Source organism: Diceros bicornis, chromosome 20 (genome assembly GCF_020826845.1).
Source record: "Diceros bicornis minor isolate mBicDic1 chromosome 20, mDicBic1.mat.cur, whole genome shotgun sequence".
Classification (NCBI taxonomy): Eukaryota; Metazoa; Chordata; class Mammalia; order Perissodactyla; family Rhinocerotidae; genus Diceros; species Diceros bicornis.
In genome coordinates, this window is record NC_080759.1 from 15,063,553 (window position 1) to 15,078,796 (window position 15,244).

Below are 15,244 nucleotides of genomic sequence, written 5' to 3' on the forward strand. Positions count from 1 at the left end.
ACCTCCCTGAACGATGGCCACTTGGCTGCTGCTTATAATGGTTCAGAGACGAGACACACACTCCCCCTTTCATTCACAAAGAGAAGGATCTTTACCATGTGGGAATTCTGGGAGGGATGCTGCACATGGAGCTACACAGATATGACATGTGAATGACAGCCAGATGACGCCTCGAGTTCACATGTGGGCATGTGAACCCCAATTACTCTCTCCTTCAAGGGAGGAAAATCAGGTCAGAGTCGGAAGAAACACTATTCAACTTCCAAGAAATCTTTCAGAGTAATACAATTTCATCTTGATAATTCATATTCAGAAACAATTCGTAGAAAGAGAAAAGTGTTGTGATAATTTTTACCAAATTAATCAATTTAAAAAGAACATTCCCTAAGAACAAGTTACTATTATTGCTTCACAATAAGAAATTTTGAGAATTGTAATATGATAACCTTTAGATTTCTTCTACAGAGATTATCTCTGTTTCAGATGGATATTCCAGTCTCCTTTATCTCTTTTGGTCAAGAAGTTTTTTTGGAAAACCACAATTAAAGAAAAGATTTGCAGTTCATGTAATCATATTTTAAAAACTGTTTATGGGGGCTGGCCAGGTGGCGCAAGCGGTTGAGTGCACGAGCTCCACTGCGGTGGCCTGGGGTTCCCTGGTTCGTATCCCGGGCGCGCACCAAGGCACCACATGTTAAGCCATGCTGTGGCGGCATCCCATGTAGAGCGGAGGAAGATGGGCACGGATGTTGGCTCAGGGCCAATCTTCCTCAAGAAAGAAAGCGGGGTGGGAGGGGGAGGTTTGGCATCAGATGTTAGCTCAGGGCTAGTCCTCCTCACACACACACAAAAAATTGTTTATGTATTTTCCCATGAGGAAAAAGTCACATAAAACGTAAACACCCAAGAAGATTGCAAAAACAAAGACAATAAGGACAGTCTTCCTTTATAACATACCAGATGCATTGTAAACCTAAAATAATTAAAAATCCATGGGACAGGCACAGATTAAGACCAAAAAAACAGAATGGATCATAATAGAGTCCAGAAAGTTCTCAAATATATTCTGTACATTTAGTGCAAGGGATCTCTGTTTTCCGCTTGTCACATATATGTGTTTACAAAGAAAAAAGTTATCACTATAGCAAAATAGTTATCACAAACTGACCATTTATAAAATCAATCTCTCCTGGCTTAACACTATGACATCTCTCCTTGCCCACCAAGTCAACGTCTTTGTCTCTCAAGAAAGGGATACTGGAGAACTTCTCCAATCACAGGCAAAGCCAAGACAACTGAGGATCCAAAAGAGTTAGTCTAGTTAGTATTTACATAGTCTGTAAGGCTGGAATGTTAACAAGTGCTTCAAAAGAGATTGATTTAAAGAAGAGGCCCTTAGGAAAACTGATGAAGCCCTCAAATAGTTCTGCAAAAATGACTTTCTTCATTCATATGAGCTGCACAAGTCAGAAGCAAGTAAAGTATACTGAATCTTGATATCACACAATTATGCTGGGGAAAAACCCACATATTATCCAATTTCATTACACTGAAAATTTACTATTCTCATAATGTTTTTTAAAAAGCAAACTATAGGGCCGGCCCTGTGGCTTAGCGGTTAAGTGCGTGCACTCCGCTGCTGGCGGCCCGGGTTCGGATCCCGGGCGCGCACCGACACACTGCTTCTCTGGCCATGCTGAGGCCGCGTCCCACATACAGCAACTAGAAGGATGTGCAGCTATGACATACAACTATCTACTGGGGCTTCGGGGGGAAAATAAATAAATAAATAAAATCTTTAAAAAAAATAAAAAAGCAAACTATAAAATATTGTGACCTCCAAAACAATTTAATTCAAGAGATAGCTGAGGGCACAAATAAGGTATATATACGTTATAAAGTAACACTTCATTAATCTGATATCATCAAAGATTAAGGCATTTCATGAATGTTCATTTTCCAAGTAATTCTAGATTATCTTTCAAGTACCCAAACTCCTTTCAAAATTCCAACCATTTTTGTTGGAAGTATTTCTAAATGTTGTAAGTTCTACCCTGCCACCCTAATCAGCGGACCATTTAGGGTGTTAACAAGTGAGTCGGGCAGCACTCCCTATAACAGACACTCCAAGCGGTAGTATTTTTTAAGCGGTCTCTTCTTGTTACTTTTCTCCACTGTCAGCTATCACGACAACTCCTCTCCTATCCTGCTAGCCTTTTTCATAGAAAATTCTTTGCCCTTGGGTCAGCTGCACCTCCAATTTAACTAACTTTGTGGCAGCTATTTAATACTCAGAGACCTATTTGGTTTTCTTTTCCACCCTTACTTTTAGGTTGAGATGGTTGATGTTGTTAGAGGTGAGAGGCTTTACTTTAAATATAGGAAAATTACATAGACACGTAAGGGACAGCTGGTATGTTAATTTTTAAGACTATGCAATACTGAGTCAATATGTAGAAACTCCACCAAGCCTTACTTTAGGATTGTGTAGTCATGTATTTTGGCCTCTCCAATTTGAGAAACCTTCTTTTAAATTAGACCAACTCACTTTCTGTGGGTCCTAAATCATACCAGAGCACCCACAGGAGAAGGAAAAAGAATATTCCTCCCTCAACAATCCCTAGAGGGCTATAAGGCATCTTTCCCCATCTCCCTGTTCCCCCCATCCTCAGCTGGTCTTATCTCTTAGGTACTAGATGACTTGAAACAAAATGTTCCTGACAATGGATTTTGCCTTTCTAAAGTTCTGACAAACCCTGATGACCAGCTGTTTTAGGACTGCAAATGCAAAATCTCCTCCTAGGATAGTCAGCTGTTCAATATGACAGAACTGAGGTCAAAAAAAAGAGGTAATCTTGCACTCTACGGTAAAACATGAATAATTAACTGTTTTATTTTCAAAGAACTAAAACTGAAGAAATTACATAAACCTTTTTTATAAATATATTTTACTTTACAAAATATAATCTGTCAAAGATAGTTAATCCCATAAAAGCAAACCTCACAGGGCAGTCAAATTGTTTTATCATACCACCAAACAGCCCAATAAAACATTAGTATTCACATTCTCAATCTGCAGAAACTGAAGAAAAACAAAGCAGAAACCAAGGCACAGCATTGCACAGGTCTTGGTAATAGAGAGAGTTTGACTTGGATCAGGTCCTGTCACTTAAATGCTGTGTGCTCTGGATGCATTATTTAACCTCTCTGAGTCTTGATCTGTTCATGTGCAAAATGTGCCTGGAAATACCTCCTAGCGCTGTTTTGGGGATTAAAATGAAATAACATATGTAAAGCACCTGGCACACAGTAAAAGTGCTCATTAAATTTTATTTCCCTTTCCTTCCCTTCCCAGCTGGAGAAACAGGGGAGGGGTACACTCCCTTCATCCACAACACTTCCTTTTTCTATGCTACTGAAATCCTGGGAGGAGGAGGGGTCCTTCACGAGGTGGCTTGGAAAATAAGCATGGCCACTGAGAACGTCTGAGATGAGTAGGGCAACACGAGAAGGATCACTGCTGTTTGATGACAAAACTAAAAAACTTCAGTCAGTTACATCTTTGGCTCCATCGAGCTCTCTTTCCCCATTTTCCTATTAAGTTCTGCCAACACACAAACTGTTAATTTTGTGAAAGAGTGTCACTTTCATACACAGAGAAACTACAAAATACTAGAAGAGAGATTTTTTTGAGTAACCATATATATTTCTAAAGTGTTACAACGCAATGATTCTCAAAGTGTGGTCCAGGGACAGCCATTGGTCCCTGAGACCCTTTCAGGGCATCCACAAGATCAAAACTTTCTCATAATTATACCAAGACATTACTGGGCTTTTAAACTCTCTCTCACAAGCGTACGTTTAGTTTTCCAGAGGCTATATGATGTGTGCTATCACAACAGATTGAACACAGAGATAGGGAAATCCAGCGCTCTTCATCAAGGCAGACATAGAGATTTTCAAAAATATAAAACAATGCCACCCCTGTCACCAAAATATTTTTTGTTTTGGGAACTACAACTTATTTTTTTATAAAGGTACGTTATTCATGTTAATAAGTTTATTATTGTTATTTAATAAATATTTTAATTCTTCCTCAGCTTTAATTTCAAACATAAATATCAATAGGTATAAACCTCATAAGCAAAAGGACGGTGGAGTCCTCAATAATTAAGAGTGAGATCAGCAAGATGAAGAATTGCTATTATAATACGTACTGCTAACAATAGGAAGAAATAACTCCTCTTCTCCAAATTGTCTTTGAAATGGCATTATTTGCACCTGGATCTTACAGTAGGTCAGTAGTTAGTACGACAGCAGAGAAACACTGAAGGAATGAATTTCCCACACATGAACACATATTCAAATTCATTAAAGTTTCTAGAAAATTAATAGTAAATTATTCACTAATATTCTAAAATAAGTTTTCCTTGAAAGCTGATTTTCCATACCTAAGGTTAGATTTTAGTTGCATTTTAAAGGGGACAAGGAGACCCACTATCTCAGACTGGAAAGACAACTGTTTTAAAATACACAAAGAATTCCTAAAGGTTAACCGTTTTGTACTTACATGTATATGTGCCCTGTTAAGTGAAAAATGGTTATAAACTCAAAGCATTAGAAAATTTCTACGCTAAAATAAACTGGTAGACAAGAAATAAATACACACTAAAAACTACTGGTTTCAGGGCACATTCTTTTCAGAAAAATATGCACCCTGTGCATGGGGCACTCAAGTAACATATTCTTTGTTGAAAAAGAATTTAACAGAAGCACTGGTGTAGTACTTACACAAATACATCTTTCACCCTTCTCCTAAATAAAAAGAACCCCCCAGGGAAATTAAAGGCAGAAACCAAGGTAATGTAATGTTATGGCTGAAAGGGTGGCAAGGGTTGTGAGAGGTTTTTTATATTTCTTTAAAGCTGCCGCTAAAAATGCAAAAGTGTTAACATTTAACACCCTCATAACAAAGTATTCATGGGTTAACTAAGCCCACTACATTGGCTAAATGTGTAGTAACTAATACCTGATTATGTGTCGCTGGTAAAACAGATGAGTTAATCATTGGCCCCCAAACCTAACTTTTACCTTTCCTAACTGAGAATTACTATACACAATCCGACTCGCCATGTTGCAGTCAAACAAAAAGTTTTAAATTCAAATCGAGCACAATTTCCAGATCAGCAGTACAGACACATTAAGGGCCCAAGATGGAGGCAATAAACTCAACTCAAAAAGCAACTTGTCTAAAATATGATATTCCTTCTTCAACTACATAATTTTCTCAAAGGGAAATCCTAAATTAAAGAAACTGCATCCTGTAAGCTAGCTAATTAAATCCTCTAGCCCTAATTTCTAATACTCAGCTTAAACAGCTTATAGAAAGACATTAGGAGACTTTGCCAGCAATCACTAATGAAGTAGTTTCTACCTTTCAGAAAAATTATTTTTTAAAGGAAAAGCTTTATTTTTAAGTCCACCTTAAAAATGCCTATCTGGAACGGAATCACTCCTACACTTCATTAATATTTGAGAGAAAGACAATGGCAAATTAATGCAGAGACCAGACTGTAAACCACAGCTCACCATATAAACAACATAAAAATTTACGGAGCATGCATTGGATGGGCCCAACCAAGAGTTCCCAGCGGCATTCTGTTCAGTATGGGTTTTGTTTTCTCGTTAATGCAGATTCTTGTACCATTTCATACAAGAATCTGTACGATCAGAATAACTGTGTTGTATAGAAATGGCATTAGACAGCTATTTAAAATTATTTCTGAAACAAGACACCCACTAATTTAGCTATCTGCAGTGGGCACCTAGAAGGGGCATTAGTTTAAGGGGAATGTGCTGGATTAAAAAAAAACAAATCACACCACTCCCTCTCCTGAAGTACATAAGGGTTCCCCACCACCACGATTACCATGAGGTAATTTTCCAGAAGGTATTTCTGTATTTTAACATGCATATTTGAGGGAAACAACCACTGCCCAGCCTCATATTCTAGGTGGGGAGCCAGTGGGGTGATAAAACAAATTAGGTAGAATTTGAGTTCCTTGCACAGCTGTAAAGCCACAGGGTGCTTAGGAATTTAAATTATGTGCCCCATCTTTTAAATTCCACTTCTTTTGAGGGCCAACCTTTTCTAATACAAGCAAAGCAGCTCTTCTTCTTCTCCTTCTGCTCTTCTTAAAGGCCAGATCAGCCAGGCTCCCTTCCTCTGCCTGCAGAGCCCCCAGTGCTGCCCCTACAGGTCAGTGCTCCCTCCTCTTCCCATCCCTCACTTGGTCTCTCACCTGGGTCTCCAACTTCTGAAGTGCAGATTAAGTTTATTAGAGCCCTTTGGTGCCCAAACACCAAGTCTTAGCACCTCTACACACCTTTGTCTTCCTTCTCAGGGCCCAGGTCTAAATGGGGGAGGGGCGAGAAGATCCTTTTATATCTGTTTATTTCCTGTTGTTGCTTAAAGCAAAACAACCTTCAGAAATGCCTGTCTGTTTGCTTTAGGAGCAAAGACAAAGGAGAAACTCTGGAGAATAATTCTGTTTACCGGAGACAAGTGTGCTCAGACCAGGGAGGAGAGAATGTAGACCTCAGTAGTCAAATTCCTCCACCCACACCCTGGAGCTCTGGCCTGACCTCTCATCCCCAACACAAGCCCCCACATTTTGGCTCTAATTGATTCCTAATGCCTTACCCCATGCCCAGGCTCTGACACACTTAATTCTCACAACCATCCTGCAAAGTGGGCATCATATTCCCCTTTGTACAAGTGAAGAAGCTGAGGTTCTCTCAGAGAAGTAGTGGTAGATCACACTCAATATTAAGTAAGCCTCTGAAGGACTGGTAGGAACATGGGTTTTCTAAAATCCCAGTGATAAACTTGTACAAATAAAATTTTTCCACATCAACACATAAATGATTAAAAGGATGAGGCAAATTACCAGATCCAGACACTTGAGTAAACACTGCTAAGTTTTAGAACCCTTGGAAGCAGGGCACCGTCTTTTCTCTCTCCAGTCTAAGGATCCATCACAGCTCTGGGAACAGTCCAGGGCCTTGTAACTACGTCAAATGAAGGAACTCAAGGGGCTCTTCCAAGCAATGCCCGCCCTGCCTTGTAGAAGTCACAAATAACTAAATGCTTTGGCCCCAAGCCCAGGATACTTTAAACTTAACTGAAGACTATTTCTAAGAGTCCACTCCTCTCTTACACTATGAGTTAAGCACAGGTCTGTGGCATCCCCATCACAGAGGACTATCCTGGAAGAAACACTCAAGAAGCATTTGTTAGATTAAAGAATGCACGAACCCTCTTACACTCATGGTATGTGGAACATATAGACCGGTGCTTCTCAAGCTGGAATGTGCATGAGACTCACCCGTAGGGCTTGTTACAACAAAGATTGCTGGCCCTACCCCATCGTCCCAGGTGATGGTGATGCTGCTGCTGCTGCTGGTCCAGGGACCACTGACCTAGAGAATTAGAATAACAGCCTAAACAAGGCTTTTCTAGTCAAAATATATTTAAGTAAACATAGAAAATAGAACAGTGAAGAATATATAACTTGTGATATAAAGAATGTATACAATTTCTAGAATTTTTCTAGAAAAATGTAACCTAAGTACTCCCCATTCCAAGAAGTCAGGTATGGTATATTAAACTGCTCTGAGCACTAAGAAAGAAAAATAAATGAAAAAAAAATAAAGTAACAAAAATGTATTTCTATCATAATTGTTAATACTTATAGCTACATCATCCTATTTTAAGTGAAACCTTCATTAAAAATCTAAATTAAAATGTAAAAATTTAAAAAATGATTAATCAGAGAGTATTTACTTTTGCAAAGTGATTGTTTTACAATATGCCATGGGATTCCTCATAATTGAGGGTGTTTTGTGTATTCAAAACAATCCAATTAATGAAAAAAAATATTGGCAACCATTTTAGCACCACATTTTTTGCCTAAGGCAAAGTATACTCTGTATGAAAAAGAAGCAACAGGATACGCAGGATAATACGAGGTGAGGTAGGATTTTAGAGAGAAGTAGAACCTTCTAAAACAAGATCAGTTTTCCTAACTTCAACACATCTCAGTTAAATGACCTTAGGCAAGTAACTTAGCCTCAATTTTCTCATCTACAAAAAGGGATTAATAATATCTACCTTGCAGGACTGCTGTAAGGATTAGAACTGACAATGTATGTAAACCTCCATAAGGATTCCTTTTATGGAATGCCTGTCATCATCATTATTCTAATAGAAATGTCACATGCTCTTGGAAAACTGGCATTTCCAACACGTGCATTAAAACCTAGCCTGTTAGTGTGAGTGCGCACGCTGTTGGAAATGCCAAGCTCCCAAGAGCATACTAGCATTTCTATTACAATAATGGACAAAGGTTTGTTGTTGCTGCAGTAATCCTACTATATTCATACTTCCAAGTTAATGGAACTGCTATAATTTTTTTTTATTTGTTCCCATTTTCCATAGCACATTCTTAAAATGTGATTTGATTCCAAACAGAAGAGAAAAGACGGGGACTTGGAAGACAATTTTGTCTCAAAATAACTTCTAGTTTCACTAAGTAACAGTAATTTTTCACTCTTACCTTTGGAAATCTCTCTACTAAAGGTAAAATGCCTTTTTTATCCCTCATGTTTCCCTTCCATGTCAAGGTATGTAAACTATTTTTACAGCTCAAGTCTCTCTTGTACTGAGCTGGAGACTAATCGAAAGTTGGATGCAACAGTAAGGAAACTTGCAGTTCTTGTTGTGGAAGAAGTAGTGACCACAGCTTTTCGTTTTCAGTAATTTATGGCCTGACCAGCCGAGTGAAGACAAAGCTCCTGTGCTCCGTGAAGAATCCCAAAGCACACTAGCCCGGCCAGGATCGACGGTCGCTACTTCCCGGTCTGTGGAGATCCAGCCGAGGAGACAATCTGCTCTGCTTCACGTGTATGTCCTCAAGAACAGTGAGTGAATGTATTTATACCTTGGCTAAGTGGTACATTTTTCTCTTAAGTAGTGAAAAATGAGAAGCAAAGAGACAGTTCAACTGTTCAAATGTGGATGAAACTTACTAAGACATTCCCACTCATATCCTGGAGCAGTGTGATTACAGATGATTTTTTATTTCCCTTGTTTTGGTTGGTGTGGGGAAGTGTTTTTTCTAAAATTTCTACAATGAACACAAATTACTTAAAAGAAAAAAAGTGCTTTCACTAAAATTGAAAAAGTGCTCAAGTCTTCCTGAGTAAAGAATTTGCCACATAAATGGTGTCCAGCACATGTTCTGGGAGCCTCCTAATAACCACACACCAAGTGCAAACACTGACGGCCATCAATGCGGCTTTACCCTACTGACTGACCCAGCCTACTTTGGCAACAAGACACTCCCAGGCTCTCCTTAACCCATGGATGTTCAGCCCTCCTTATGGCTCAGCCACAATCCAGAGAAGATGGATTATGGCACAAGGTAAGATAAGGCAGAATGAGATTGGGCTCCTGCTTCTAATTTCAGCCATTATCTAATGTTAGCTCCATGGGCAAGTTGCTCGATATCTATTTCTTGTTTCTCTCCTTTTCTCATGTATTTAATAAGGGAAATAGATTATATTACATGATTTCTAAAAAATTATGGAGGTAGGCAGCAGTAACGGAGAGCTACCCATGACAAGATGAAGGATGGTGGTTGCCACACTCACTCACACAAGATCTTTGACTTGCCCTGGCTGCTACAGAGTTGAAGCAATGGTCATCTCAAATGACTTGGAAGCTATGGCTCAGGGAAGGGGAGAGAAAAAGGATAAATACTGCTATAGCTGCAGTCAAGCTGCAGTTACATCTATGTCACTGGCATGTGGGGGAAATTTTTCAAAGATTTGAAATTTGATAAAAAGCAAGTAAACATTTAATTTTTACCTAATTTTTAACCATCTGCCTATAACTGAGTTCTTAAGGCATATCTTTTTGTTGTGTTCTATATCTAAAATCTAAATCTAATCTAAAAAATCTCAGATTGCATAAATATAGGCACATTTATCTACGCAAACTTTGTAAAATAAAGAATAATATAGAAACATAAAAGAAAACCCACTGAAAGTGAAATGAAACAAATGCATCATCTCATCTGCCTTCCCTTACATTGTTTCCCTTACTACCCATTACATATTATGAACATGAGTGGCTACACTACTCAACAACCACTGCCCTAATCCCCTAACTTGGTAGCAGGCAATGTACAACTCTCCAGGGAAGCATCCAAGAATAACACAAGGGTTCCAGTTCTGAGAAGTCACTGGATTATTGGGGCAGTTGACAGCTAAGAGGTCAGATCAGAGCTGAATTCAGAAATAAAGAAGAAGAGAAACAGTACAGACTCCCATTTCCCAAATTGTGTTCTATGTGTGTTACAGGTATTTATCAAGGGGGGGGGATTAAGTCACTATACGGATTAAGTTACATCTAGTACTACCCTTTTGAAGATGCAGAATGGTACCAGCTCTAAGAACTCACAGAGTAAAAGGACTCCCCTTGAACTCCACTTACTAGAACTTTAAAGAAGAATGGTAGTAAAAGATCTAGAACAGCTATAGGAAACGAAAAAGAAAACACAGTTCAAGATGAGCAGTAGGGTTGCTAAACAGAACTAAAGGCTCAACTGAGAGTTTAGAAATCACAGATAAGCAGGCGCCATGACAGGCTTTTGTGACTTTTCTCCAGGAGTTTAACCTGGACATGTGTGGCTTAAAGGCTGCGGATGCCTCATCATTAATATCCTCCATCTACCGTTAAAGAATGTTATTTATTGGGAAAAGTAAGCCTGTTGTTGAAAGTCAATCTTCTTATAATGTGATACAAAAGAAAATACACCAATGTTGTTGTTATTTGCGCCACAATTATAGTTAAAAGTTCATCTGGCGTTCTTTCAACTAGAGATATCTATTAATATTAGATTAACCAGAATACCACACACTCTTTACCCATAATGGTCAAGAAAAGTGTTTACAAGATTTTACCCCCACATCCTCAAAACATGAGTGGCAAAGCTCAAATATCTCTTTAAGAGAGGACGGACCTGAGAGAGTCTAACATGCAAATCCTGCATTAGAGTTTATTCCATAACACAAAGAAACAGTACGTGCCTGTCCTTTGAAGGAAGGACTGTTAAGATCCTGGTGGCACTCAGAAGTACCTAAAACAGTGCATGGCATATGACATATGCTCAAATTTGTTGAGTGAGCGAATAAATGAATGAATGAATAAGAGAAATTTTTATTTAGTAGAGAGGTTAAATGATATCTGAATACTCTACCAAATTGGTCTAATGTGAGAAGCTGCGAGGCAGCAAAGTCTGAGAACAAATGATCTATGTGCCTTACCCAGGAAGCATATGTGAAGGAATAGTTAGTGTGAATTAAACTCCTATTGCAGATAATAACCCTATTTAAAGGTGACTTTTTCGAAATCTCACGTAAGTAACACTAATAATAAATATACACTATTTTAAATAACAATTTGGTTTTATTTATCTCTTCTGAAAGCAAAGTGTTTATAATGTAAATGAACAGATATACTCCATTTTAGCCTAGGTGACCATTTCTGTTGAAAGTGGTGATGGTAACATTATAGAAAGAATCAGAAAAATACAGGTACTAGCCCAGGGTTCTAACCACAATTTTCCTTTCAATATCAAATAATTGTTAAATAAAGCTATTTATGAATAGTGATGATTTGATATTACCAACCTTTAGGATTTAAAATTTTTTTTTAATAATTTAAAATACATAAGAGAACTCCCGTGCCAAATTTTTGACTACTGTTCTTTTTAAACAAGAAGTGTAAACCCAAATGGCTTCAAATGTGAAAGATGGCTAATTAAGTAGCAATTATGTACATAGTGGCTTAATGTGTGTTTCTGAATCAAAATAATGTGTCTGAGGATTGTCAGTATAGTGGAATGAGAACTGACCTAGGAAAGAGACTTGAGTTTTAATCCCAGCTCTGCTATTAATTAGCTGTGTGACCTTGAGTCTTTGGCCTTATTTTCATATCTGCAAAAGGAAGCTAAAGTACAAGATCAATGGTCCCTTACTTTCTTTTCTTCTTTTTTTTTTTTGGAGGAGAAGTGTCATAGATCCCTTGAGAATCTGAAAAAGGGCAATAGATGCTCCTCCCAAATATGCACAAAATTATGCAGAGTATTTCAGAGTTCAGGATCTGTTATCTATTCATTTATTTAGGTTAAGGGCATCCTTGTAGATCTCCCAATAGATCCTCAAAACTCTCAACTTTTTAGATTCTAAACGAATCAAAAGCAACCAAAATATATATACTCACATTCAAAATACATGATGAAAACCTAGACTTTTGCCTCAATTTTTTTCTTTGGTTTATAGCAGACTTTCAATTACCTTTTTTTTAGAATAATTTAATTGTATTTAAAATGTATATTCAGTTTATTTCTAAGATGCTTAGAGGTAACTGGAATACCTATTCAAAGATACACATACTTGGAGGCCATCATACTTATCTAAGCTCAAGAGATTACATTATCCATTCTTGGGGACATATTTAAATACAGCCCTCATAATACTGCGCATCAAATGATGAGACAAGAATAATTCTAGAACAGGTTTTTAATGGAAATTAAAGGGGAAAAATGATGATAAATAACTGGTATCATGTACATGATCCAATGACCGATTACTACCCTTATTTCATCATAACTAAAATAACATACATATTAAATACATACAAAAATACAGTACTTCAACAACATAAGAGACCAGACAAAAGATATGTGATCTACTTCTTTAATCAATCAGAATTATGTTTATAAAAGCTACTTTAATTGCTTAAAATATAAATATACTGTATATATGGTCGAGGAAAATTCCAAGTTTAAAACAAAAACACCTGAGAAATGCACTATGCAGCTTGTTTTCTGGCTCTGGAATTTTGAGGAAAAGGCAAATGGCCATATATTAATAAATCAAGCACATTACTTAACAAATGTTTCATCATAGTTTAAACTAATTTCTCTGGCAGAATACAAACCCTGCTGCTTGAGGGTGAAATAAATTTGCCTCTTCTTGCTTACTTAGAAAGGTAGTCAGAAATTGGAAAAGGTCTCATCCCCAACAGAAATTTATTTCCCAGCTTTAGAAAACCTATAAATGTTTGGATTGTAAAGTACAGTACAGAGAAGAGAAGTAAAGACACGATAAATGACAGCTATGGCAGTATCTTTTACTGCTCTAATTGGTCCTTCTCTTTCATTTCTCTCCCTCTCCCAACATCTGTTCTTTCACATGGTCTTCTCACACTTTCAACCTTTGCTAGACACATTTGTACCTTGCCTCATTCTGTTATCCTTCACCCCACTATCATAAAGTTACCTTTATATACATGCACACACCAGGAGGAAATTCATTTGAAAAGGCTAAGAGCATCTTTTCTGTGGCAGCTACATTTCCCAGCAACTCCAAACTCCACCTGGACCATTTAGAAACTAGGCCATTTAGACATCTGCAATTAATCTGAGCCAAGAATAAAGCTTTTTTCTTTGAGGGCAGCTCTACAGGTCTACTTGGAGCATAAGTCTAAGTTTACAAATTTTCTTTCTACATATCAAAATTCAGCATTTTGTTAAACAAGAAGTGAAAAATTTAGGCAGGCCACAAAATTATTAGCCTTAAAATACTTTCTAAAAAACTAAGGAATCTCACTTCATTCATTCTCTTTGATGATTCCTTCTCAAACAAATTTTGGTTTTTTCTAAATAAATATAGGAAAATTATATTTACACATTCTTTTTGAGAAGCCCTCTAATACAGTAAATCTTTCTGTGAGAGTGAATACTCCTCGTATAAGAGTCATACTAATGATATAATTTTCAAGAAAGAAAATCAGTAATGAAAGGTTGATATCTTGAGGGAAGAATAAGCTGGCATAATCAGATCAAATGAGGACCTGATTGTCATGATCATGACCTTACTAAAGCAGCAGTACTGTACGCTCAAAAACTTTGGCTCTTAATAATTCTTAAGAACAAAAGGTTCAGCCTGAAAAACTGAGGGAGGGTTTATTCCTGAAACTGGGGTGTTCATTTTAGGTTGATGAAAATCTTTCAAAAATGTATCAAATGCTTCCCTAGCTTCCTAAACAGTATCAAAAAATCTAATTTAACACTTGCTTGATGCCTCAAGGTTATCATTACGAACAACATTTATTGCCCTACGTCTTTCCCAATAAGGCCCTCCCAGCCTCCCATGGCCGGGGTATGGCCCTTTAGCTACAGAGCTCTAGGCTGCCCTTCTGGCTGAGTGCCTGGTCTAGTCTCCTCTCTCCTTCCTTGCGGAAGTCAGGTGCCCCTTCTCATGCTGACATTTTGCTTAATAGTGGCATCCCCTCTGGCTCTTCTAAAATGCTGGTTTACATCTTCTAGGAGTTTGGAAACTAGACAACCGTCATGGCTAGAGCTGTGTATAAATACGAGTAAATGAGGTCTGAGTACAGGCCAGAGGTTTTCTTGTATAAGTAAAGCGCTTAAGCTTGAGTCAGGGGATACTGGCGGATTTAGCTTGGTAGATTCAGGGGCCCTTCTTTGGTCCTTGCTTCGTTGCTCTCAATTATATCCCAGATAGAAAATAATAATGAATAAATGACTTTTCAAGTTTTCCACAAAAGTGCCACGAACTCGAAAAGGTAAATTCTAAAATTACTTCTCATTACTAGAAATAAGTGATGTAGTAACATGTCTGATTACTTTAACCACTGTTGTCAATATTAACAAGAAAGAGTTAACTTTTTACCTGTCACCATATGAATCTCTCTTTTCTCTCAGACAGAAAAAAATGACTTTTAGGATAAGCATACGTAAGTCTAACATAAAGAGGCTCTACATTTTTTCAAGACAAACACCTATTTAAAAAAACAAGGCATGCCCAGATCTTGGTTTCTAAATACCTTTCTCCAATAAAACGAACCAAGGCTTCTTGGAAAAATGGCTGATTCTAGGGCTGGGAGGAATAAAATATTGGTAGTGCCAGAAAGGAAATGCTTTAAAAAAAAAATTGAAAGAAGCTGTCCCATCCTGAAAGAGTCCCCTTGGCCAGGCAGCAACTATTTGAATAACAAAATAAATAACATTAGTATTGGATTATAACTCAAAGAATAAAATAAATATCTATGAGTCCACACTGATATAAATTATTGAATAAATAAATAGGG

At 37.6% G+C, this 15,244-nt stretch overlaps 1 protein-coding gene across 1 annotated transcript in view; it reads right to left on the reverse strand.

Annotated features, from left to right (window-relative positions):
- Positions 1 to 15,244, reverse strand: part of ZSWIM6 (zinc finger SWIM-type containing 6) — a 189,030-nt gene that overhangs the window by 71,279 nt on the left and 102,507 nt on the right. The window lies entirely within an intron of this gene.